Genomic DNA, 25,000 nt, shown 5'->3' with positions numbered 1-25,000 from the left:
AATTACAAAACAGATGCATAAGACCTTACCTATGAATAATTACCATGAATGAAAATGGATTAAACTCTCCACTCGAAAGAGATGGAGTGATTAAATGTATTGTTTCAAAAAGACCCAATTATTTCTTCCTTCCAAGAAATTCATTTCACCTCTTAGGACACATATAGATCAAAAGGGATAGAGTAAGATTTTCCATGCAAATGGAACCGGAAAAAAGCAGGAGTACCCATACAATACATACATCAGATAAAATAGACCTTAAACCAAAAACAGAAGAGATAAAGAAGGTTATTATGTACCTTCTAGATATATGTAACCAGTATTGGAACACCCAAATATATAAGGTAAATATTAATAGATGAAAAGGAGCGACTCGAATAGAGTAATAGTTTGGGGCTTTAACATAACCACTTTCAGCAACGATCAGATAAATCAGATAGAAAATTGGTGAAGAAATATTTAAACTGCATGCTAGACCATATGATCCTAACAGACATCTACAAAACATTCATCCAAAAGTGCTAAATACATGTTTTCTCATCAGCATGAGACATTCTCTTGGGCCACAAACCAAGTCTCAACACTTTTTAAAAATTTAAGTCATATCAAATATCCATTCTGACCACAAAGCAGTAAAACTAGGTATCAATACAAACTTTCTGCCGGGAATGGTGGTGCCTGCCTGTAAAACCAGGACTCCTAGAAGCTGAGGTAGGAAGATCATGAGTTTGAGCCCAGCCCAAGCAACTTAGCAAGAACTTGTCTCAAAATAAAAAAGAGCTGGGAGTGTAGAGCAATGTGAAGACCCTGGGTTCAATCCCCGGTACAACAGTAAAAGAAAACTTTGGAAACTAACCAAATACATTCTGATTAGACAATTCACTTTTGAACAACTAGTGGAACTAGAAAATTGAGGACATTTTAAAATTTTGTGAAACACATGAAAATGTGCATACATTATGCCAAACTGTCAGAGGGAAATTTACAGCAGTCAGTGCCCACATTAAAACTAGAAAAATCTCAAGCAACCTATTGCTGTATTTTTTTTCTATTGCTGTATCTTAAGGAACAAAAAAAAAGAAAAATTTAAAACAAAAAAAAGAGACCAATACAAAAATAAAGTCTAAACAAAAATGATACAAAAGATCAATAAAAGTTGATTAGTAGAAAAATCTGTAGACTAAGAAAAAGAATAGAATCAGAGATGAAAGGGAAGCATAACTGTCACCACAAAATACAAAAGATCAGTACAGATTATTATGAACCACTATGTGCCAACAAATTTGATAACCAGAAGAAATAGACAAATTCCTAGGTGCACACATTTTACCAAGACTGAATCAGGAAGAAATAGAAACCTCAAACAGACTAACAGCAAGTAATAAGTTTGAATCAGTGACAAAATCTTTCATCAAAGAGAAGCCCAAGACTAGATGGAATCTACTGAACATTTTAAAAACTAATACTAGTTCTAAGTTATTCCAAAAAATAGAAGAGGAAGAATTTCTTCCCAACACATTCTAGGAGGCCAGGATTACTCTGATAGGAAGAACTAGATAGGTCTAAAACATAAAAGAACACTACAGACCAAAATTCCTGATGAATATAGATGTAAAGTCCTCAATAAAATACTAGCAAACTAACTCCAACATTGAAAAGATCATTCATGGGTTGGGGGAGGAGATCAACTGGTAGAGTGCTTGCCTAGGAAGTTCAGCCCCTGGAAATGTAAGAATAGAAAAAGATCATTTACCATAATCAAGTAGGATTTATCCCCAGGATGTAAGGATTGTTCATATACTCAAAATACTGATATAAGCATCAAATGAAGAACAAAATCTATATGATCACCTCAGTGCGGCAGAAAATTGCACTTGATAAAATTCAACATCCCTTCATGATAAAAATACTCAACCAATTAGGCACAGAAGGAATGCACCTCCACACTATCAGGCCATTTATATATAGGTCAGTAGCTAACACACTGAATGAGGAAAAGCTGAACACTTTCTAAGATTGAAAATAAGACAATAGTGCATAGTTTCTCCACTTTTATTTTATTTATTCTTACTCTGGAAGTCCTATCCAAAGCAGTCATGCATAAGAAGAAGTAAAGGGCACCCAAAATGGAAAAGAATTCAAATTATCACTGTTTGCAAGTGATATTATATTCTATATAGAAAACCTCAAAATCCCACCAAAAAATCCCACCAAAAGTACTATTAGAACAAATGAATAAATTCAGGAAATCTGTAGTATGTAAAATAAAAATAAAAATCAGCATTGCTACATACCAATAGCAAATTATCTGAAAAAATCAAGAAAATTATTCCATTTGCAATAGCTACAAAAAATATACCTGGAGACAAATTTAACAAAAGAGATGAAGGAGGTCTACACTGAAAACTATAAAGCATTGATAAAAGAAACTGAAGAGCACAAAGGAAAAGTGAAAAGTTACTCCATCTTCATGGTTTGGAAAATTGCTAAAATGTTCGCACTACTCAAAGCAATTTACAAATTCAATCAAAATACCACTGACATTCTTCATAGAGCTAGCTATGAAAACATTCTAAAATTGATATGGAAGCACAAAACCCTCTGGAGCCAAAGCCATCTTAAGGATAAAGAACAAAACAGTAGGCATTACACTGCTGCAGGATTTTTGTGTAGAGGACAGGACACGAGGCCTTTTTCTCAGGAGGCAGTTTTATTCTTGGACTCATATCCAAAGGCTGAGTGGCAAACATGGTATAGTTGCACCCTTTTATATAATTTTTGATTTTGTCTCCTGTATATGGACACACACTAACATTTTACAGTCTAGTCGGGTATAATTTATGGTACAGAGTTACATCAGAACTACCCACCCATGCATACACAGAGGCTGATATTGCTACACTGTAAAAAGTTCCCACCCTGACCCTGGAGAGGAGCCCTACCACACACTACTTGACTTCAAAACATACCACCAAGTTGCAGTAAATAAAACGGCGCTGTATTGCCGTAATAATAGACACATAGACCAAGAGACAGAATAGACATCCCAGACATAAACCCACACAGATACAGTCAAATGATTTTGGCAAAAGTGCTAGGAACAAGCCCTGGAGAAAGGACGATCTTTTAAATAAAAAGTGCTTGGAAATTGGATATCCACACGCAGAAGAATGAAAATACTTATATTGTGGTCTCACAAATATCAACTTAAAATGAGCTAAAGACTTAAATGTAAGACATAAAATTACTAGTAACAAAACTTAGAGAAAATGCTTCAGGAGACATTGGAAGAGGCAAAGACTTTTTTGGACAAGACTCTAAAGTATAGGAAATGATAGCAAAAATAGACAAATGAGGTTCCAACAAACTAAAAAGCTTCTGCCCAACAAAGGAAATGAGTAAACAGCAACCTGGAAAATGTCATAAAATATTTGCATACTATATCTTATAAAGGAATAATATCCAGAATATATAAATACCAAAAACTCTGCAGTAAAAACCAAATAATCCAATTTTAAAATGGGCAGTATATCTAAATATTTATCAAAAGACATACAAATAGCCAAAAGGCACATGAAAAAATGTTCAGTATGACTAATCATTAGGGAAATAAAATTAAAACTACAATCAGATAACACCTCCCTCCAGTAAGAATGGCTATTATAAAAAGTACAAAAGCTAACAGGTGCTGGACAATACGTGGGAAAAAAAGGAAATCTTTCCCACATTAGTGCAATCACAGAGAAGAGAGAACTACCACATGATCTAGCAATTCTGTTACTATGTATCCAGGGAAAATAAAATCAGTATGTCAAAGAGACATCTGCACTGCTATGTTTGCTGCACCACTGTTTACATGAGCCAAGAAATGGAAACAACCTAAGTGCCAATCAACTTATTGATAGAAAAAAACTGGTACATCTACACAACAACATGTTGCTCAGTCACAAAAAGAATAAAATCCTGTCATTTGTGGCCACGTGAACAGAAGTGGAGATCATTACATTAAAAGTCAGGCACAGAAAGAGAAGTATTAGGAGATGTGGAACCTAAAAAGCTGAGAACAGAGTGATGGTTACCAGATGCTAGAGAGAGGGTGGTCAGTAGGTATTAAGTTACAGTTGGATTAGAGCAAAACTTCTGGTGTGATATTGCGCCATAGGATGACTATAAGTAACAATGTACAGCACATTTCAAACATCTAGAAGGATTTTGAGTTATCAAAAAGAAATTAAGGAGATAAATGTGCTTAACCTGATTTGACGCACATATACATTGTGTAAGTCTTAAAACATTTCACATTACCCATTAGTATGTACAATGTTTAGGCATCAGTTAAAAATCCATTAAATTCATTATGTATTACAAATGTACTAAAAAAATTTTCTCAAAAATTTAAAAGTGCTACATATATGTATTCATTACACTGTAACTTATAAATATGTCAATTATGTCAATTTAAAATGAAAGTAAAGAAATTAAAAATATAACTATCAAAAGTTCACTAATATATAAATATATTTTCTTTTTATTTTATTGGTACATTTTAGGTATACAATATAATGACATTCATCATTGGAAATTTGCACGTTTACGTAATCTCCCTTGGTTCTTACTTTTCTCCCTTCAAACTTCATCCCTCCCTATTTGCAAAGACTGTTTCCATTTTTCCATTTTCTCATATTAATTCCATTCCCCTACCCCTCCCACTTCCCCTTCCCCTTTGCCCCTTTTTCTCCTATTTCACATTATCTATTATACCTTTTAGCCCTTATTTACACTTTCAGTTTCTCACACTAGAGAAACTATTCATCATTTACACACGTGTGTCCTGTTTCACTTGAGTATTGCCTCAATGTGCATCCATTTAGCTATACATGTCTCTAATTTCCCATTTTTTATGGCTGAGTAGTACTCCATTTTATAAAAAAAAAAAAACACATTTTCTTTATCTAGTCTCCAGTTGATGGGAATTTGGGCTGCTTCCAGGTTTTAGCTATTACAAATTGTGCTTCTATGAACATGGGTGCACACATTTCACTGTGGTATGATACTTTTAATTCTTTGGGGAAGATACCCAGCAGGGGAATAGCTAGGTCAAATGGAACTTCCAGTCCTAGTTCTTTGAGCTAGCTCTATACTGATTTCCACAGAGGTTACACTAGTCTACACTCCCACCAGCAGTGGAGCAGGGTTCCTCTTTCCCCACAGCCCCACCACATTTGTTATTGGTTGATTTCATAATAGCACCCATTCTTCCTGAAGTGAGGTGGAATTTCAGTGTTGTTTTCATTTGTGTGTCTCAAATGATCAGGGATGTTGAACATTTTTTCATATGTTTATGTGCCATTTCTACTTCTCTGCCTGAGAAATGTCTGTTCATTTCAGATGCCCATTTTTGGATTGGGTCTTTAAATTTAGGAGGTCTGATTTTAAGTTCTTTATAGATTCTAGATAGTAGACCTTTGTCTGAGGAACAGCAGGTGAAGACATTTTCCCCACATTGTGGGTTGTCTCTTCACACTTCTGGTGGTTTCTCTTGCTGTGCAGAAGCTTTTTAATAAGAAATCACACATGTTGATTGTGCTAGTTCATGGGCAACTGAGGTTTTGTTCATAAAATCTTTTCCTACACCGATGTCTTCAAGAGTTCTACCTAACCTCTGTTCCAGCTGGTTCAGTGTTTCTATTTTAATATTTAGATCTTTAATCCATTTTGATTTTGGTATAGTGCATGTTGAGAGATATAGGTCTAGTTTTAATCTCTGGCAAGTTGAAACCCAATTTTTCGAGCACTATTTATTACAGAGGCTCTCTTTCTTCCAGTGAGGGTGTTTGGCTCCTTTGTCAAAGATAAAGTGGCTCGGTGTATCTGGAGTTGTTTCTGCATCTTCTAATCTGTTCCACTGGTCCTCAGGTCTGTTTCTTTGCCAGTACCATGCTGTTTTTATCACAGTAGCTTTGTAGTATAGTTGCAGGTTGGGCATTGTGGTACACCCTGCCATGTTTCTGATGCCTAGAATTGCTTTTGCTATTCTGGGTCTCTTCTCTTTCCAAATGAATTTTGGGATTGTTTTCTCAAGGTCCATGAAGTATCCTGCTGGAATTTCAATTGGGATTGCATTGAATCTATATAACAGTTTTGGAAGTATGGCCATTTTCACAGTATTGATCCTTCCTACCCAGGAGCAGAGGATGTCTGTCCATTTTCTGATATCATCTTCAATCTATCTTTTCAGATTGCTATAGTTTTCAGAGAAGAGGTCTTTGATTTCTTTTGTTAGGTTGATTCCTAGGTATTTCAGTCTTTTGGATGCTATTGTGAAGGGAATTGTTTGCCCTATTTCTCTCTCAGTGAGTCTGTTGTTCATGTAGAGGAAAGGTATTGATTTTTATGTGTTGACCTTGTATCCAGCTACTCTATTGAATTTGATTATTAGGTCTAGAAGACTTTTGGTGGAGTTCTTGAGGTCTTCTATATAGAGTATCCTGTCATCTGCAAATAATGACAATTTGACTTCTTCATTTCCTGTCTTTATTCCTTTTCTTTCTCTTGTCTAATTGCCATGGCTAATGTTTCCAAAACTATATTGAACAAGAGTGGTGATAGTGGACATCCTTGTCTTCTTCCTGATTTTAGTGTGAAGGATTTCAGTTTTTGACTATTTAGTATGATATTGCCTGTTGGATTTCATAGATGGCTTTTATCAGATTGAGGTAGAGACCATCTATTCCAATTTTTTGTAGGGTTTTTATTACAAATGCATATTGGATTTTGTCGAATGCTTTTCTGCATTTATTGAGATGATCATATGGTTTTTGTCCTTGGCTCTATTGATATAGTGTATTACATTGATTGATTTGCATATGTTGAACCATCTCTGCATCCTGGGATGAATCCCATTTGGTCCTGGTGTATGGTCATCTTAATGATCTTTTGCATTCTATTTCCAAGTATCTTATTAAGGATTTTTGCATCTATGTTCATTAGTGAGATTGGCCTATAGTTCTCCTTTTTGGTTGGGTCTTTCTCTGCTTTGGGGATCAAGGTGATGCTTGCTTCCAGGAATGAATTTGGGAGTATTGCTTCCCTTTCAATTTCATTGAAGAGTTTAAATAGCAGTGGCAGTACTTCCTCTCTAAATGTCTTGTAGAATTCAGCAGTGAAGGTCATCAGGACCCCGGTTTTCGTAGTTGGTAAGTTTTTAATTATGTTTTCAATTTCATTGATTGATATTGGGTTGTTTAGAATTTTTAGGTCTTCTTCATTCAACTTTGGTAATTCACACTAGGAATCTGTCCATTTCATGTGTGTTTTCCATCTTATTGGGGTATAGGTTCTGGAAGTAGGTATTGATGATCCTATGGATTTCTGCTTGGTCCATTGTAATTTCATCCATTTCATTCCTAACTGCTTGGATTTGGGCCTTTTCTTTCCTTTTTCTGATAAGGTTGGCTAAGGGTTTGTCAATTTTGTTTATTCTTTCGAAGAACCAACTCTTGGCTTCATTGATTTTTTTATATCATTCACTTAGTCTCCACTGCATTGATTTCTCCTCTGATCTTTATCATTTCCTCCCTTGTGTAAGCTTTGAGTTTGTCCTCCTCTTTTTCTAGAAGCTTGAGGTTCAGCATCAGGTTGTTTGATTGGGCTCATTCTGTTTTCCTCATATGTGTATTCACTGCTATGAATTTCCCTGGCAAGACTGCTTTCATTGTGTCCCATAGATCTGATGTGTTGTATTGGTATTGTTATTTAATTGTAAAAAATATCTGATTTCTTCTTTAATTTCCTCTGTGACCCATTGATTATTCAGAAGTGCATTGTTCAATTTCCATGAGTTTATGAAATTTTTGCAGTTTCTTTTGCTATTGATCTCCAATTTCATTGCACTATGGTCTGATAATATACAGGGGATAATTTCAGTTCTTTTGCAATTACTTAAACATGTTCTATGAGCGAGTATGTGGTCTATTTTGGAGAACAACCTGTGTGCAGCTGAAAAGAATGTGTATTCTGATTTTGTGTGGTGAAACACTCTGTAAACATCTGTTAAGTTCATTTGTTCAAGAGTTTGAGTTCTAGCATTTCATTATTTTTTGTGTAGCTGATCTATTTCTGAAAGTGGGGTATTGAGGTCCCCCACTACTATTGTATTAGTGCATATATGACTTTTCATGCCCATTAGTATTTGTTTTATATAGTTGGGCACACTAGTGTTTGGTGCATAGATATTTATGATTGTCATCTCTTCCTCTTGGATTGTTCCCTTTAAAAGGATGTAGTGTCCTTCTTGGTCTCCCTTAAACAGTGTTGGTTTGAAATCCACTTGATCTGCAAAGAGGATAGCTACTCCTGCTTTTTTTCAGGTTCCTGTCACATGGAATATTGTTTTCCACTCTTTAACTTTCAGTCTGAGTTTCTTTTTTAATTAAGTGTGTTTCTTGTATGCAGCATATTGTTGGATCTTGCTTCTTGACCCATTCTGCCAGTCTATTTCTTTTGATTGGTGAATTGAGACCATTCACATTGATGGTTATAGCTGATACGTATTGACTTATCATTGTCATGACTTTTTCTTTTTGTTGGATTCTCCCCCTTTACATTTAATTTCTTGTTGCACCTGATGGATTCATTCTGCAGGGCTTCCTGGGGTTGTGATCCTCATTGTCTTTTCCTAGGATATTGTCTAAAATTTTTTGGAGTGTTGGTTTGGTATTTATGAAGTTCCTAAGGTCCTCTTTGTCATGAATGTATCTTATTTTTCCATCTATTTTGAAAGACAGTTTTGTAGGGTACATCAACCTGGGTTGGAGATTGTTTTCCTTTAGGGCTTGGAATACATCACTCCAAGCTCTTCTTGCCTTGAGGGTTTGTGTTGAGAAGTCTGCTGTGATTCTGATGGGCTTTCCTTTGTATGTGATTTGTTTCTTTTCTCTCACTGCTTGTAGAATTTTGTTCTTCTGTTGGGTTTCTGGGATCTTCACTATATATGCCTATGTGTAGATGTTTTTTGATCATGGCTAGTTGGAGTCCTATATGCCTCACTTATCTGTATGTCAAGTTCTTTTCCCCTGCTTGGGAGGTTTTCTGCCGTTACATCTGTGAAGAGTTTTTTTATGTCATCTGCACTCTCTCCTGTTTCTTCATTGACTCTGATCAGTCTTATGTTATTCTTCTTTGCCTCATCTAGCAGCTGCTGGACTGATTTCCCATGGCATCTTGCAATTTTGAAGCAATTTTTCTTTTCCTGGTCACTAATTGCAGCCTTATCTTCTATATCTCAAATTCTGTCCTCACATTGGCTCATTCTTCTGTGTAGACTTTCAATGGAGTTTTTAATCTCCTGGAAATCTGTTTGCATCTGTTTTATGGTTTCCAGGGTCAGGAACTTACCTCAGTGGTTCCGGTTCTTGCCCCACAAATGCAACGTTCTTAATTCGATCCCCAGTTCCAAACAAAAAAAAGTACTTTTGTTTTATGGATTCCATTTGTTTCCTATGTTGGGATTCCATCATGTTCCCCAGCTCCTCTCTAGATTTATTAATCATGTCTTGCACTATGAGCACAATCTCTGCTGTTATTTGAGAAATTATTTGTTTTCATTTCTTCCAGATCCTCTTTTGTTGCCAGTTCAGGGAGTCCAGGTGGTTGAGGATCAGAATTTTCCATCTCCTTTGCCTTTGGGGTTGCTGTAGGTGATCTGAAAGTCTGGTTTTGAGACTTGTTTACATGTCTTCTCATTTTAACAGGGGGGAGGGTGCTGGGAGCACTGGTATGCTGGCCGGAAGTCATCTCTGCGCAGGGAGCGGTGCTTAAATAGACAATATTCTTGTCAATTCTATCCCAATAAACCTTCAATAACAGACTCCTGGCTCTCCTCCAATCTGGTCTCCCCTCCTACTTTCTTGCCATTGCTTTATTTATGGTAACCCATTTATGCATTCAGCCTGTTTTCTCCCTAGGATCTTGTAGTCCAAGACAGGGTCTCACTAAATTGCTCTAATCTATTTTTCCTTTAAGGTTTATCAAAACTCTGGTAGTTTTTTCACTTCAAATCACCAATATGTTAATTCCTCAGTTGTATGAGAAATATTTTTTTCTGGAATTATTTGCTACATCTGTGCTACTTCAGAAAATTTTTTGGCAAGAATGGTGGAGACTATTTGGACCATTTTATCTATTTTGGATCCTTACTTAGAATCCTGTGAAATATTACATATTCAAAATGAAATTCAAAGTATGTTATTATGTATCAGCTCATAAGTAGTATTCTGCATTGATTGTCACCTTTTCCTATTTTTGGATTGTGTTTTCTATTTCAAAGTGAAATGCTGGCATGCCTACTATTTTTTTCTTCTTCAAATCTGGATTCCCAACTGTCAAACTTCTAAAATTTTACTTCCTACAGCAGGATGAGCATGTTTTTAGACACACTTTCAAAATTTGGCTTTAATTTTTTTTGCCAAGCAATGAAGTCTTTATGACAGAAGAGGGATGCTTGCAACAGAGAAAGAAGAAAGAAATCTTCCCAAACATAGGCATTTTATACATTACCTAACACATGGAAGTGGTTGCTGAAGTTGTCTTTCCCAGAGCTCACAATATTCCCTTTGGCTTTTTTTTTAATGTTTCATACTTTAAATTTTGCTGCTGTAAGCTGTGTTTATTAAAATGTAGGCACGAATAAGCAGATTTTTTGTGAGAGATCCAAATCTATAGAATTTTTAGATCATGAGCACTCCCAATCGTGTTGTATAATTAAAAGACTACAAATTCTGGCATGATATGGACTTCTTTTAAAATCTGAGTCTTCCATTCACTAGTTGTGTGCTTTGAATAAGCCAGTTCACATGCCAGGTCCTCTCTCTCAATCTGTAATACAAGGATGATGATAAATGATAAACAGTCTGCAAGGGTCACTCAAGATAGTAAATGCAAGGTGACTAGAAATTGAAAATGCTAATTAATCCTATCTATTATCTTTATTATAGAAAGAAACTGATTGGTCATTCAGAGTACAGAAAAGAGTATAGGGGTGATATTTAAAAAGTGTGGACAATTTAAGCTAAGAGACCCAAACTACAAAAATAAATAATATAGAGGGTAACATTAAAGAACACATCATAAAGAATTAAATGAGTAAGACAGGCAACAAGCGTATGGGAGTAACTGTTCTTCCTACAGAAACATCAGTGCTTTTGTGTAAGTGAAAATCAGTGAATATATCATTTTTTCCACGAAGATTTTTGTAGAGACAAATGGAAGGAGGATTCTTTGGCCTGTGAGCCATGGGAAAACAAATTTGAAAGTCGTGTTTGACATTGAAAAGATGAGTGCACCTTTCACAGTGCACATATTTCTTGGTAAACGTATACTGAAGAGCTTTTTTTCCACTGCTACATTGATCCTCTCTTTCCCTGCTCTCTTGAGAGCACTTTGAAAGGAAATATATTTTGGATGCAAAATGGTAAATGTGCTAGGTTCAGTAATGGTTCTGCATGAAGTTTCTCCCTCCTAACCCCAAGAATTTGTAAATGCTAAATTATAAGGCAAAAAAAACAAAACAGAAAAAAAGACTATACAGATGTGATGAAGTTAAAAATCTTGCCCTAAGGAGATTGTCCTGAATTATCCAGCGGCCCTATTTCTGTCACAGGTATCTTTATAAAAGGAGGCAGAGGGAGATTTGACACCAAATAGAAGCAGAGGAAAATAGAATAAGAGAGAAGGTGTCATGCCATTCTTCTCCAAGACTGGGAAAGAGGCCATGAGCAGAGGAATTCAAAATAAGAACTTTTAGTCATTAGAAAAGACCAGAAGTAAATTCTTACCTTGAGGCTCTGGAAGTAGCATGGCCCTGCTGATACCTTGCCTGCAGCTTCTTGATCTCCGAGTTTGAACCTCTGTCCTTCTGATCTGTGAAATTTCTGTTGTTTTAAGTTTTAAAATATTGTTTTTGGTAATTTATTAAAGCAACCAAAGGAACCTAAAACATTAAAAAACTAAAAATTATGAAGCTATAATAACTAAGCAAATAGTAGAGAGAGTCATCAAAGGACAAGAAATAGCACCATGCCTCCGGCAGAGACAAATAATCAGCAGTGCTGCAGAGAAGCTCACTGCGAAAGGAAACAGCCACCATGCAGGACAGAAGGAAACTCCAGGACTGGTGAGGAATGGAAAGGAAGGGCGATAAACAGGGCTGAGAAGGGGAGCAGGTACCGAAGATCCCCCAATCCCTTCTTCACACCTCCATTCGGGCTCCAGTTCTTTTTAAAAAATAGAACTGAGTCAGCTTTCTAGAGGGAACCAGGGCCGTGCTCGATATCAGTATCCAGAGTAATGAGTTAGCATTCTGCCATTTTGAGAAAGCCTAGTATTACTCCACCTGCCCTTTTAGGATAAAACAAATCCTCTTTTCAGAGTCAACCATCCACCTCATTTCCTCACTCTGTCATCTAGCCTTTCCTCAAAAGATTGTCATAAAGTATAAGATAAACTGGCCCAAGAAACAAACATTTATCAGGCAAAGTAAAAAGTTAAGGTAAAATCCTAATTAGAACCACACAGATATCTAAGATGCTTTATCCCTAAACCAAGAAAAGAATTCCATGAATAAGAAATGGGGGACAAAACTTATGCTTGCAAAAATACAGCTTGAATTGGAATATAAGTATCATAGAAATATTCCACAATGTATTATAAAGGAATAAAGAGAAATATGAGAGGAGAGGGAAAAAAGAAAATATATGGTGAATGTATATAATAGGAGTTCCCATATCAATTAGAAATTCCAAAATGGAAGTGGTAGGAAAGAAAATATGAAACAAAAGAAGGACAGAGAATCTTGCAGAATTAAATGAAAGACTTCCAATTTAGAGGCTCCCTAAATACTAATCAAATCACGTATTTAGACATAATATTGTAAAATTTTCTCACATTAAATATCCTGAAGGTTTCCAAAGAGAAACATTCTAAGTTGGTGCTGGACTTCCCATAAGCAATATCCAGTGCTTTAAAATAACAATATATTTGGAGAGAAATGACTTCCAACCTAGAAAAATATACTTAGCAAGACAAGTTGCATATATTTTCAACATGCAAGGATTTAGAAAATTTACCTTCAACACCCACTTTCCTAAGGAGTTACTTGAAGTTGTATCCTAAAAATAAGAGGGAATATAAGAAAGAAGAAGTCATGAGATTCAGGAAACAGCGGCTCAGTGCCCTTAAGAGTTAATGGAAGTCTCAGGACCTCAACTGCAAAGCAGATCCAGAGAGCAGCCATTCCATACTGGGGCAGGAGGATGCAAAACTCAGCAAGAAAATAACAACATACAATCATAGTTACTTTGGATAGGAGAGTAGAAATATCGAGAATAGGACAAAAGCCAAACAAACACAAGAATAAAGTCTACTGAATTTCTGGAAATAAGATCTGTACAAGAAAGTCGTAGCTTATTAGTCCATCTATGAAGCAAAACACTAAATTAGAATAGCAAGCCAATGAGTCAAGAGAAACAATATGTATTATAGGAAAGAATAAATATAAATAGGGAAACTATTACACAGTACTTAAATTTCTTCTACCAGCAACTGGGGGAGGTAATCATACATTAGAGAAAAGCAAAACACTGAAGAAATACATAGATAAAAGAGAAGCAAAAATTACATCACAATTTTAAGCAATTGGCTAACTATGAAAAGAAACTGGTCATTTGAATAGTACTGTCCTCTGGACACCCCCAAAATGGTGCAGGGCGTCTACGACAAAAACAGAGAGCTGTGATAATCCTCATTCCGTACCCCTGTAATAAACAATACAGCACCAATTAATGAAACACAGCTTATTATTTCAACATTTAGAATCAACCTACAAAGTTGTAAAGGCCTAATTATGGCAGCAAAAAATAAAAATATTATAAATTTAGGTAAAGTAAATGTAAACGACAGAAGTTGGTTAATACAGGAAGATGTGGAATGGAAGGAAGCATAAAGATACTAATATCATCTAGAGTTAAGAATTATGACTATAAAGGAATAAGTGTACATTTAAATGCATTATTTAATGGAGGCTTCATTTTATTATCTAAAGTACTATTAAGAAAAACAAAAAGATGATATGATAGTGGAAGAAAAAGGGTTGTGATAACTGAATTAAGTTCTAGTCTATCATAAGAAGCTAATATATAACTTAAACACTGTAGTATATTATCACTATTCTAATGTTAATATGCTAATATTGATTATTGGATATAGCAACGTGGTTATTTGGATAGTACCAACAAAAGAGCCTTTTTTTAATGTTAAAAATGAAAGTGCTAAAGAAAAAGAATGAAATGATAATACTCATTGAATTTCAATGGTCAATACACAATGTTTAGCACTTCTCTAGATTTAAATACACATACACACACAAATACAATGTGTCATCAAAAAGACTCAAACCCAAATCTCAGAGCTAACTAGCAGTGTGTATCTATAATTCTCTAAATATTAACACCCCAGTATGAAAAATAAATGCTACTGTGATACGTCATTGTTCTAATAATTACATGAGATTGAACAAAGGGTATAGTACTGTTCCTGGCATCTCCGTGAATAATAGTTACCCTAAGAAGTCCCTTCTCTTTAGTGTGCATTGGGTAAAACCAAGCTGGAACCTGAGGCCTGTTCAAGTGTATTAGCTCACGAATGCAATTTCTGAAGACAATGGAAAGTCTCAAGGTTACTTCATAATTTTAGATTTTATGAAACACAGTCAGAGAAAGCTAAGAGTGGATCAAACTAGCACAAGTTTGTGAAATAGCTAAGAATCATTCTAGGATCAACTCTTGTTTACCAACCGTACCATAAATATACATGTTGATAGCACTTTTTACTGTTTTATGGATTCCATGACTGTATAACATTTGTACATATATCAAGCAATTAATAAATTTCTATAAAATGTTTACTACATTCTGGGTACTAGAAAATAGTGTTGTTCATATGCTTATAAGAACCCCTAGGCTATTCATCAAGAGGTCAAAATTATCTTAATTCCTTTATCTTTATAATACTGATTTATCAGATAGCATAACAAACATCAACTTTCCCCCTTTTGTTTTCCTGTGCACTCCAGTGCTTGCCATTGTATGAAATCTAAAAATATTTATGATGCATCAATAAATATAGAGTAGTTTTATTGATCAATGCTGTTGCTATCCAATATAATGGGTCATGAATGGTTAGTTTACATGTAGAATCCCTTTCTTTAGTTAAGTGTCTGTGCTGCTACTGCCGTGCAACAAGGCTAAACCTTGCACACTTGAAACCACGAAGACAACATTATTGTCTGAAGCTCTTCAGAACTGATGCCTTCCAAATCCAGAGAGGCAGGTTGAACTTTGCATGGATAATCTTATCATTACAAACTCTTATAGCAGCAGATAACTTCACATTTTTTGTTTCTAGGCAACCAGGAAGACAGTACTATGACAACCTCATATTTGTAATGCAGAATCCTGCTGTCTTCCAGCTCATTTATTGCAGTAATTTCAATACTTCATAAAGCTTAAAGGCCTAGATGGGGCCTCTGATTGACTTTTTTAAAAAATAAAGGACTATGTTTTGCTTCCCATTCAATCACTGAATGTTTATAGGGTTCCCACAATGTGTTAGGCACCATTTAAAGAAAGAAAAGATCCTTTTCCTAAAAGATTTTACCATCGAATGGGGGAACTTTAACACACTCATAAATATCTAACACAAATAATAAGTGTCATAAGATAGAGAATTTTACAGTTCCTATTTTTTTTTTTTTTTTGGTATGGGGATCAAACTCAGGTCCTTCCGCTTGCGAGGCAGGCAGCGGAAACACTGAGCTAAATCCCCAGCCCCTACAGTTCCTAATTTCTATATTTATTTGTTGTAATTATCAAGTGGCTATTGTATTCCAGAGAGTATACTAGGTATAAGGACCCGAACATGAATAGGACATTACTTCTGCTCTCCAAGCTTAAAAATCTAGTGAAGAAAGTATACTCCATTTCAGTACTTTCACATTAGTTTTAACTGATTACAACATTTATTACTTGTGTATGAAGAAATGTGAGAAAGACATTATCATTTGCCTGTAAGAAAATGCTTTCTTTAAAATGATGTATTTTTTTCTTACCTATCCAAACATTTTTTTCTAGCTCTTGCCACTTTCTTTTTTCATTTTATTTTATTAGTACATATTTGTAATTCATGCAGTTTACAGTCATCTATGGGAGTGGTTACACATACACATTACAGCTTGTTTTTATCCCCATATTGTGTACTAGATGTTCAGATATAATATAGGAAGCCCATACAAAAAGGTCCTTCCTAGATAATCCCCTCTGTTTGAAGTGGATTCTTTACCCCTTCCCTCTTTGAAGTGGATTCACCCCTTCCTTTGCACACACACCCTACCATTCTAAGGAATCTACTCACTCCATAGAACCAAGCCCAATGCTAAACTTCTCTGATCCCAACTTTCTACACACTCCAGGCAAATTTAGCTGCTCTGTGCCCTATACACCTAACCCCATGCTTAACAAATAATTAGGAAATCTGTGGACTTCATATTTTTACCATTTTGTTTTTCTTACCATTCACCTGGAACAATCAAGAAACATTCTCTACTAGCCATATGTGGATAGGAAAGTAAAACACATTTTTAAAAGAAATCTCTATTGGTATATATCTGCAATATACCATAATTACATTCATTTTGCGGTAGCTATATATCTAGATCTATATATCCAAAAAGATCTAGATATATGGTTTGCAACCAGAATTGTGGAAACAATTATATTCATGAACCGAGGTACCACTGCATATAATCACTTTCAATCCCCTTTACCCCGTACCCTTCTCTATGTATGAAAAGTCTGCCTCTCTGTTTCCTACCATCACACCTTTATTTTACTCTTCAATTTATTTATATTTTGGGTTTCTCATGTAAGAGAAGCCATGTGCTTCTGCATCTGACTTATTTCACTTCACATTATGGTCTCAAGATCCCTCCCATTTCCTACAAATGATGTGAAATCATTATTTATGTCCCAGTAAAATTCCTTAACCCATGAACATTTCTTCACTCTAATTATCTGAGACTTGTTTATACAAAACAAAGACAGGAGGAGCATCAATAAATGCACAAAATTTATTTAGAAGCCAGAAAATGTTACAATAAATGCAGCCAAAACACAAATATCCTGTATCTGGGCTTTGGTGTAACAAAACATCCCAAACTTCATGGCTCCCATCAGCACTTCTTACAGTGCTGTGTCCACAGGATGGTTCTTACTTGGGATCACTCATTAGATTTTAGTCCAGCAGCAGCTGGGGCTGGAGCTATCTGAGGTTTCCCTGGCCTAACCCTCCAAGAGAACATCTGCGCTCCCCCGCTCCTCTTTGCTAGGTTGACTACAATACCTGGGGCAGGCCTAGGTCCCTGTGTGACAACCAAGTGACCTCACTGCATGGAAATCACTTCGAGCACTTGTGCCAAGAAGCCTAGGTGGAAAGGTGCAAGGCATCGTTGGTCTTGCATCAGACATCAGGCAGAGTCACTTCTACCAATTCTTCTGATTGAAACTACGTACAAGGTCATCTCAGAGTCAAGGCAAAACATGAGTACAGAGTGGCGGGCCATCCATGGATACCACATGACAGTGTTTGCTTCACGACAGTGAGAGCTTAATTCTAGACTACGTATCAAATCGGGGGTGTCCAAAGGGTCAGCAGTGAATATAAATGGACAGATCCCTCAATTAGTTTTATATGATAATGTCTCACCATGATCATTCATATTATCAAGTAAAATGTGTTTGACTATCAGTTGTCTCTATTTATAAATAATATAAATCAATAAAATGTATTGATGATTCCTAAACCCTTTCTGTTCATAGTATCACTATCTTCTAAAAAAATACTTCTATAAGGAAGATAATGAAATGCATTTAAATACTTTAATAGAAAGGTCTTTTAACAGAAAAAAAAAATTCATGTACTTGAGTTTCATCTCTTTTGCTTTGGTGCAGATTCTAAGTAGCAGGAAAGCAAAATAATCCATTAAACAATAACAAGCCCCAAAGAAGGTATAGAAAAATGAAGACAGCTATTCCTTCGTGTGGCTACAAGAAATCTAACAAAATAGGCTAAGACTTGAGAGAGCCTTGTACATCAATGGAAAACAATCTCTCGACCCATCATGAATAGATATTTTTCAACTTTAAACTTTTATATCTCCCTACTGAAAGAGCCTGTGTTGCTTACATTTGAGATCAGTATGACTATGCATACTAATAATATGACTTATTCCAGCACTCACTATTTGCTTAGATTTTATAACTTGATTTAGACCTGACTAGAGATATGATTCTGTTGACTAATCCACTTCTGTCTTAAAACAAGCAGATTATGTTTGTCAGTTTTTGAATGCTATTAGGTTAATTCAATTCAGAAAAGTTAATTGGTTTAGTGTGTTATTTTTAAGAGGAAAAATTATTTTGAACCTAACACAGACAGTAGAGATGTGTGCTATTCCACACCACCAGGAATAGCTTGAAGTACTTAGACAAAGACTTGTCACAGAGGTGGGTGCATGATGGCCCCAGGCATAGATCAGACACCCCCACTAGTTTTGAAAATCTGATGTGAGAACAGAGTTTGTGGGTTGCCTGAAAAAAAATCGTATTTTTCCCCCTGAGATTATATTGAAGAAAGAAAAGAACAGCTTCTCAAATAACTGGATAAGATGACATGCATCAAGCTGGCCTGGGTCTTGAGGCCTCATTAAGCCTAAAGATTATTCATCATGTTGTGAGTTTGAATGATCTTTACAAAACTTTTCAAGATGTCAGTTTAAGCATGCAAGTGTGAAATATTCCAAGAAATTAGGGTTTAATAGGCTGTATTGATCCTTCCATAATTTTCAGGAATTCATATGCTGTTTACAGTCACTAATCCCTCAATGACTAATTTTTATCTAGGCTGTATCAACATCATTCTCTCTTCCCCATAACCACACACAGGGCTCCACTGTCTAACAAGGACAGTAATGTTTCAACAAAGGAGCTAAACCAGAACCCAGCTAGTTTGTTGCATTATGGTATATTTTTTGGCACATTTACTTAAATTAAGTAACAGTGTTCAGATATTTCTCCATAGCAATAATCTCACTTCAACCTTTTTTATTTGGTTGAGATGTAAAATAATGGTTTATATTGATCAGAAAATAAGTATTTTCTGTTAAAAGTGGCAAGTGTATCTGGATTTTTCTATGGAAATAAAACATTAAGCCACTGCATTCCAGTGAGTATTAACAAATCTGTCATTCTGAGAAACAAGGCCAGGAAGACTGCAAAATACTTCCTTTCTCATGACACTATAGGAGGTGAGCAAGAAATCAAGTTAGAAATTGACAATGGAGAAGAGAATTCAGCTGGCAAACTGTGGGGGCCTGGTTGTCCTGGTAACTGTACCATTTGCTCATAACAAGGACTTTACAGTGAGAAAAAAAAGTTAAGCAAATGAAGTAACTACATATTCGAGGTAGAACATTGCACACTATGGATCAAGCACTGGCAAATTACTGATAGTGACCTTTTTATGTATGGCCCTTAAGTTTAAGAATGGTTTTTACACTTTTGAAGTGCTGTAAAGGCAGAATGAAAAAGGAAGAGGAAGAAAGTATATATAGCTCACAAGTGCTAAAATGCTTACTTTCTGGTCCTTTACAAAAGATTTCAAAACCCTAGTCTACGTTACTTCACCATGGGGGAGGCCAGCAGAAGGGTTTAGGAGAAGGTTGGGAGAGGTATACATGGGCTTACTTCTAAAGGGATTAAAGTGCATCTCTGTGTTTGCAAATGTCTTAGATATTGCATGCAATAAATCCACCTGTAGCCAATCTAAATAATCATTCAAATACTTCTAGATTCAAGAGGCCTGGGAATAGAAGCCATGTAGATACTGTGGGTTATGCTTTTAAATTCCTTCCTCACGTCTCCCTGGTAAAGCCTGGAAACTCTTTGCAGCTGAGGTTCTGGATGTGAATTAGATCTGATGTTTTAATACCCTCAAATGAGATCTGAAGTAGAAGCTCCTATTGGTACCAGCAAGCAAGGTCAGAGTAGTAAGGTAGAGAAGGCAATGTTGGTGAGATCATCAAGAGTTCTATAAATGCAAAATGCAATTGTGACAGCAGCAATCTTAGAAGCAGCAGTAGCTAACAGAATTCTGTCCACTTGGTTCACAACTATGATCTATCCTTATAACTCTCTCTCTATATATATATATATCCGTAAATCCCTTTATTGAATGGCATTCTACATGAAAATGGAGCCATATAGGTTTCTTGCACTAACTCTGATTTTAACCATGAGTCAACTGCTATTATCTAACTTGCCTCCTCTCCAATGTCAAAGATGATAAAAATGCTCATCTTCCCTGATAACTTGAGTCAAAAAAAAAATGCAACTTAGCCTCAGTGGTAGTACACACCTATAATGCCAGAGCTCTTGAGGCTAAGGCAAAAGGATCACAAGTTTGAGTCCACCGTGGCACCTCAGTGACTTAGTAAGGCCTAGTTTCAAAATAAAAAAGACTGAGGATATAGCACAATGTGAAGGCTCTGAATGCTAATCCCCAGTAGCACACACACACACACACAACCTGTCGAGGCCCCTGGCTGTTTCTATGAGGCCATGCTTGCAGTGCATGATGATGAGTAGGGATTTTTCCATCTATGTAACACATCTCAACTCCTGATCATCCTCTTTTCTTCCCTCCCCCCATTGCCTGATCCCCTTCCCATGTGAGAAAGATTTTTATTTTGTTCTGTATTTATATTTTGAGGTTCATATATAAGAGAAACCATGTGACATTTAAGCTTGTGTGCCTGATTTCTTTCACTTAACATTATGGTCTCAAGGTACATACCTGGCTTTTAAGGTCATGTCATAGCTCTCCTTTCAGACCAAAGTATAATGTTTGCCTTGGCTGAAGATGCCTGTGTCTCCCCTGTGACAGGCAATTTTACAGGCACTCACTTTCAAGTCCATAATACAGTAAACCCAATAAAAGATCCTACATTTCTTAGACTCTGCACATGCAACACATATTGATGTGTGCAATCCAATCAATGGCAACTCTACAAGGTGCAGACCAAAAAGGCATAAGTGAGGTAGGTTGAGAGGACATTAGAGCAGAATATGAAGCAGTGTGCCATCACTACAAGTAGAAAATGTAAGCATTTGAACAAATATTGAATTTGAACTCAAATTTGAATTCAAATATTGAATTATTTTTGTACTAGGATCAATCAAATATTGAATTTGAACCAGTATCTCCAGAGAAGAGCTCAAAGGACAGCAGGAGACAGTCCCTACAATGAAGCTGATGATGACACCAGGAACCAAATAACTATGCTCTTTGAGAAACCAGGAGACAAAAGAACCAGAATAAATCTCTTCAGACATGTCAGCTATTGCCATTATGTAGACAAGAGTCCATTTAAATAGTCAGCATGCAAACAGCTTTGGCTCATCCTCTTTTGCTACACTGATACACTTAGAAAACGTTTTAATAGCTGACAATAGCCAACAATCCGTAAGACAGATAAGATCTCACGTGCACTGTGAATTGTAACTATGTATAGTAGAATATATAACAACACATACTTGCACTCAACTTCCTCCCACCATTGTCTATAAGAACTTTTGGACCAAGCTATGTAGAAGATTGGTAATTTACAAATCATGTGTTTCCAACTAAACCATAGTTGGATATCTCTGAATTAAGAGGACAGAATATTAAAAGCTGCATTGTGCTATATAGTCACATATAACAATAAACATTAGTCATACCAATTTGAGAGGGAGGTTTCTTTAACTTCCAAGAAACGGAGTTGGAATAGTGCAAACTCAGGGGTATGGCCACAACCCCCAAATGCCACCAAACTGTGCTGGAGAACTTCTTACCAGGAAATGAGTTCCTCTTGTTCCCTAAAAGCACATTGCCATGTCTATGCCAAACTCAGCATGTTTTTTCTTTTGATCACTATAGTATATTTTGTCACTTATTCATTCAATAAATGTCAAGCACCTACTTGTACCAAGAAATATGCTGAAAACTGGAGATAGGGTGAAGAGAGAATAGAAACACGTGTGCCTGCCATGATGCCTTTCTAGCAGACCTGAAACCTATCATCAGTGAGAGAGAAAAACTGACTGCCACTCCCATCACCACAACACAAAACAAAGTGAAGACTTTGGCAATGACCACACTTTTGCCAATATAGTAGGAACTCATAATAATCCTGAAGGCTATAGAAAAAATCACTATCTAATTAATGTTAAGAAGCTGGGAAAATAGTATTCTAGCCATATAATAATAGAAATTATTTCATTATATTGCACTTCCTATTGGCTTGCTTATTAGCATAAAATTTGTACCAATTATAAAGCTTTGCAGACCTCTCAGATGGAATTTTGGTAGGAGTGTCATTTTCCTATTTTCCTTGTTAGTATCTCAAATTATGATTCATAGATTAAAATTCATAAGAGTAGTGGGCAAGATGGCATTGTTCAATAAGAATGTATTTTATCGTGGTCAGTATGTTCCCCAAATAAATGCTGGGAGGGGTGATGTTTCCACATCTAGTCAAATGTCAGAAGTCATTTAATTCTCCTGAAAAGACAACTAGAAAAATCTGATAAACTGTAATTCTAGAGGACAAAGCATTTCTTAGGTAAACTCATAAAAGCCCAAGGGCATATATTAGTTCTGAGAGTGGACTGAAGATCAAATTTAGCCCAGGCAAAAATCTCTGTGGGGTGAGGGAGAAAAACACTTTCGAGGCCATAATGAACTGAGATAGGGAATTCTGTATTTGAGGAACCTTTTCCCAAAGGACATCTGCTGAGTTTTACAACTATGTTAATGGCCAGAGGGTTAGGAGGAAAAAGTAAGTTTCCAACAGTCTCACAGCAGAGGAAACATGTACTGAAGAGGGAGCCTTCCCATTCCCATGCGAGTATGCCCCTCAGGATAGTTGTGTTGAAGTGCTTAGGGCTGGAGTCTGGAGCTCAGGCCTAGGGAAATCAGGACAAAGTTGAATCTTTCGAACAATTTTAAGAATATAGATACAGACATCTGTAAGACATTTCATCAAAAGTCTTGGGGGTCCCATGAGGAAAAAAGAAGTAAACACACCCTTACTGAAACTACAATCCTTCTGAGTCCAGTTCCATTTTTCATGGGCTTAAAATGACCAGCTTCTGTCTTAGTTCTTTTCTGTTACTACAATAAAATGTCTGAGACCAGGCAATTTATAAAGTATAGAGGCTTACTTAACCCACAGTTCTGAAGGCTGTGAAGTCCAAGAGAATGGTGCCAGCGTCTGGTGATGATCTTTGTACTACATCCTCATATGGGCAGAGGTCATCATATAGTGAGACTAAGCAAGCATCCATCTCAGGTCAGATCTATGTCTGTCTGTTTCTCTCTCTCTCTCTCTCTCTCTCTCTCTCTCTCTCTCTCTCTCTCTCTCTCTCTTTCTTTCTCATCTTGCTCATGCTATATGCTTCAGATTGGCCTCAAACTTGCTAACCTCCTGTGTCATCCTCCCAAGTGCTGGGATTACAGGCACATGCCACCATGACTGGCTCTTCTTCTTCTTCTTTTAATGTCGTGTGGGTGCTCCTCTCCTCAATTAAAATAATCCTGATTACCATCCAAATATTCTGCTTCCAAATGTCAGTATAGGAATTTGAAGATTAAATTACTGACACATGAATTTGGGGGATATATTCAAACTATATCAACCCATAATTCTAGATGCCTGAGAAAGGAAAATAGAGATCTCTCTAGTGAACAAAAAGTCATCTGGAACTTCATAATTCACAATGTCTATGCTATAATAAAAATTAATATATATAAGCAAAAATATATAAATGACTATATTAAAAATAGGCAATAAGAGTAAATCTCCTAATACATAAACAAGAACTTTAAAATAACTAATATGTAATTAAAGTATGGAGGAACTCAACTTCCAGGTTCTGGTCTGGCATGTAAGCAGTTTGAATGTCATCAGTCCTATTCACACAACAAGAAAAAAGCTAAACAAACTTAAAATCAATGGCTCTTCTTATGCCCATCGGAGAATTGAAATCACAGGACAGCCCACTACCCACATAATTGGTGAAACAGGCAGATACAGAGAATTACAACTAACTAGAGAAGAAACCACCATCAGAACCAGTACTGGAATAGATATACCTAAATTATTACTGAAAATTGTGGAAGCATCTGAGTTAAAAACTGTACCAAGCCCACTACTGGGGAGACTCACACTTTGGTGAGCTTTACCAGTAAGATTCCTACCAGGCTCTGAAAGTGAAGGCTGGAAAGAAACTCCCACATGATTCTGGCAGTTTTAGGGTGAGTGTAGTCACTTTGAAATAATCCTAGAATAGTCTGTTCTCCTTCATATGACCTGTCCTTGAAAGAAACTATTTCACTAAAGCCAGTCCAACCTGGAGCAAGAGCAGTAACTAGCTACAGCCTGCTCTAGCCTTTCATCTGGGGAAAGCAGAGTACCAACCTTTAGCTGTTCAGTCTCTCCTGTCTCACTTACAAGGGATGAGGACCAGGGAACACTTGAAAAGATCACAGCTCAGGGGCAGAGGTTCCCTAAAGGACAGAGACCGCATCATAGAACTATAAAATGCTTCCTTTTACCTCCACATTAATAAAGCTTTTGTATAATAATGGGCAATACAACTGAATAACTACATAGTAGGCTTAAAACACTTGGAAACCCCAAAGATAACAAAGGAGAAAGAAAACAAGAATATCAGAGGTTCTGATATCTAAACCTATAGCTAACTAAACACAGCCTAATCCCTGGTTAGATAAACCTAAAACCTCACATACTAAAGTCCTCTCCCATAGCTCCTCTTACCCAGTATATTAC

General features: G+C 36.3%; 1 long non-coding RNA gene across 2 annotated transcripts in view; it reads left to right on the top strand.

Annotated features, from left to right (window-relative positions):
• LOC110350838 (uncharacterized) overlaps positions 1–23,929 on the top strand; it is a 312,348-nt gene extending 288,419 nt beyond the window's left edge. For both annotated transcript variants that reach the window (XR_015444477.1, XR_002397740.2), the window contains one exon: positions 21,338–23,929. This is a non-coding gene — a long non-coding RNA (uncharacterized LOC110350838). The remainder of the gene's footprint in view (positions 1–21,337) is intronic.
• Positions 23,930–25,000: the final 1,071 nt, after the last annotated feature.

Source organism: Heterocephalus glaber, unplaced genomic scaffold, assembly GCF_053883595.1.
Source record: "Heterocephalus glaber isolate CG9 unplaced genomic scaffold, H.glaber_assembly_v1.0 deba00000331, whole genome shotgun sequence".
NCBI classification, from domain to species: domain Eukaryota; kingdom Metazoa; phylum Chordata; class Mammalia; order Rodentia; family Bathyergidae; genus Heterocephalus; species Heterocephalus glaber.
The sequence above is the reverse complement of the archived record's forward strand: the minus strand, read 5'-3'. Positions and strand labels throughout refer to the sequence as shown.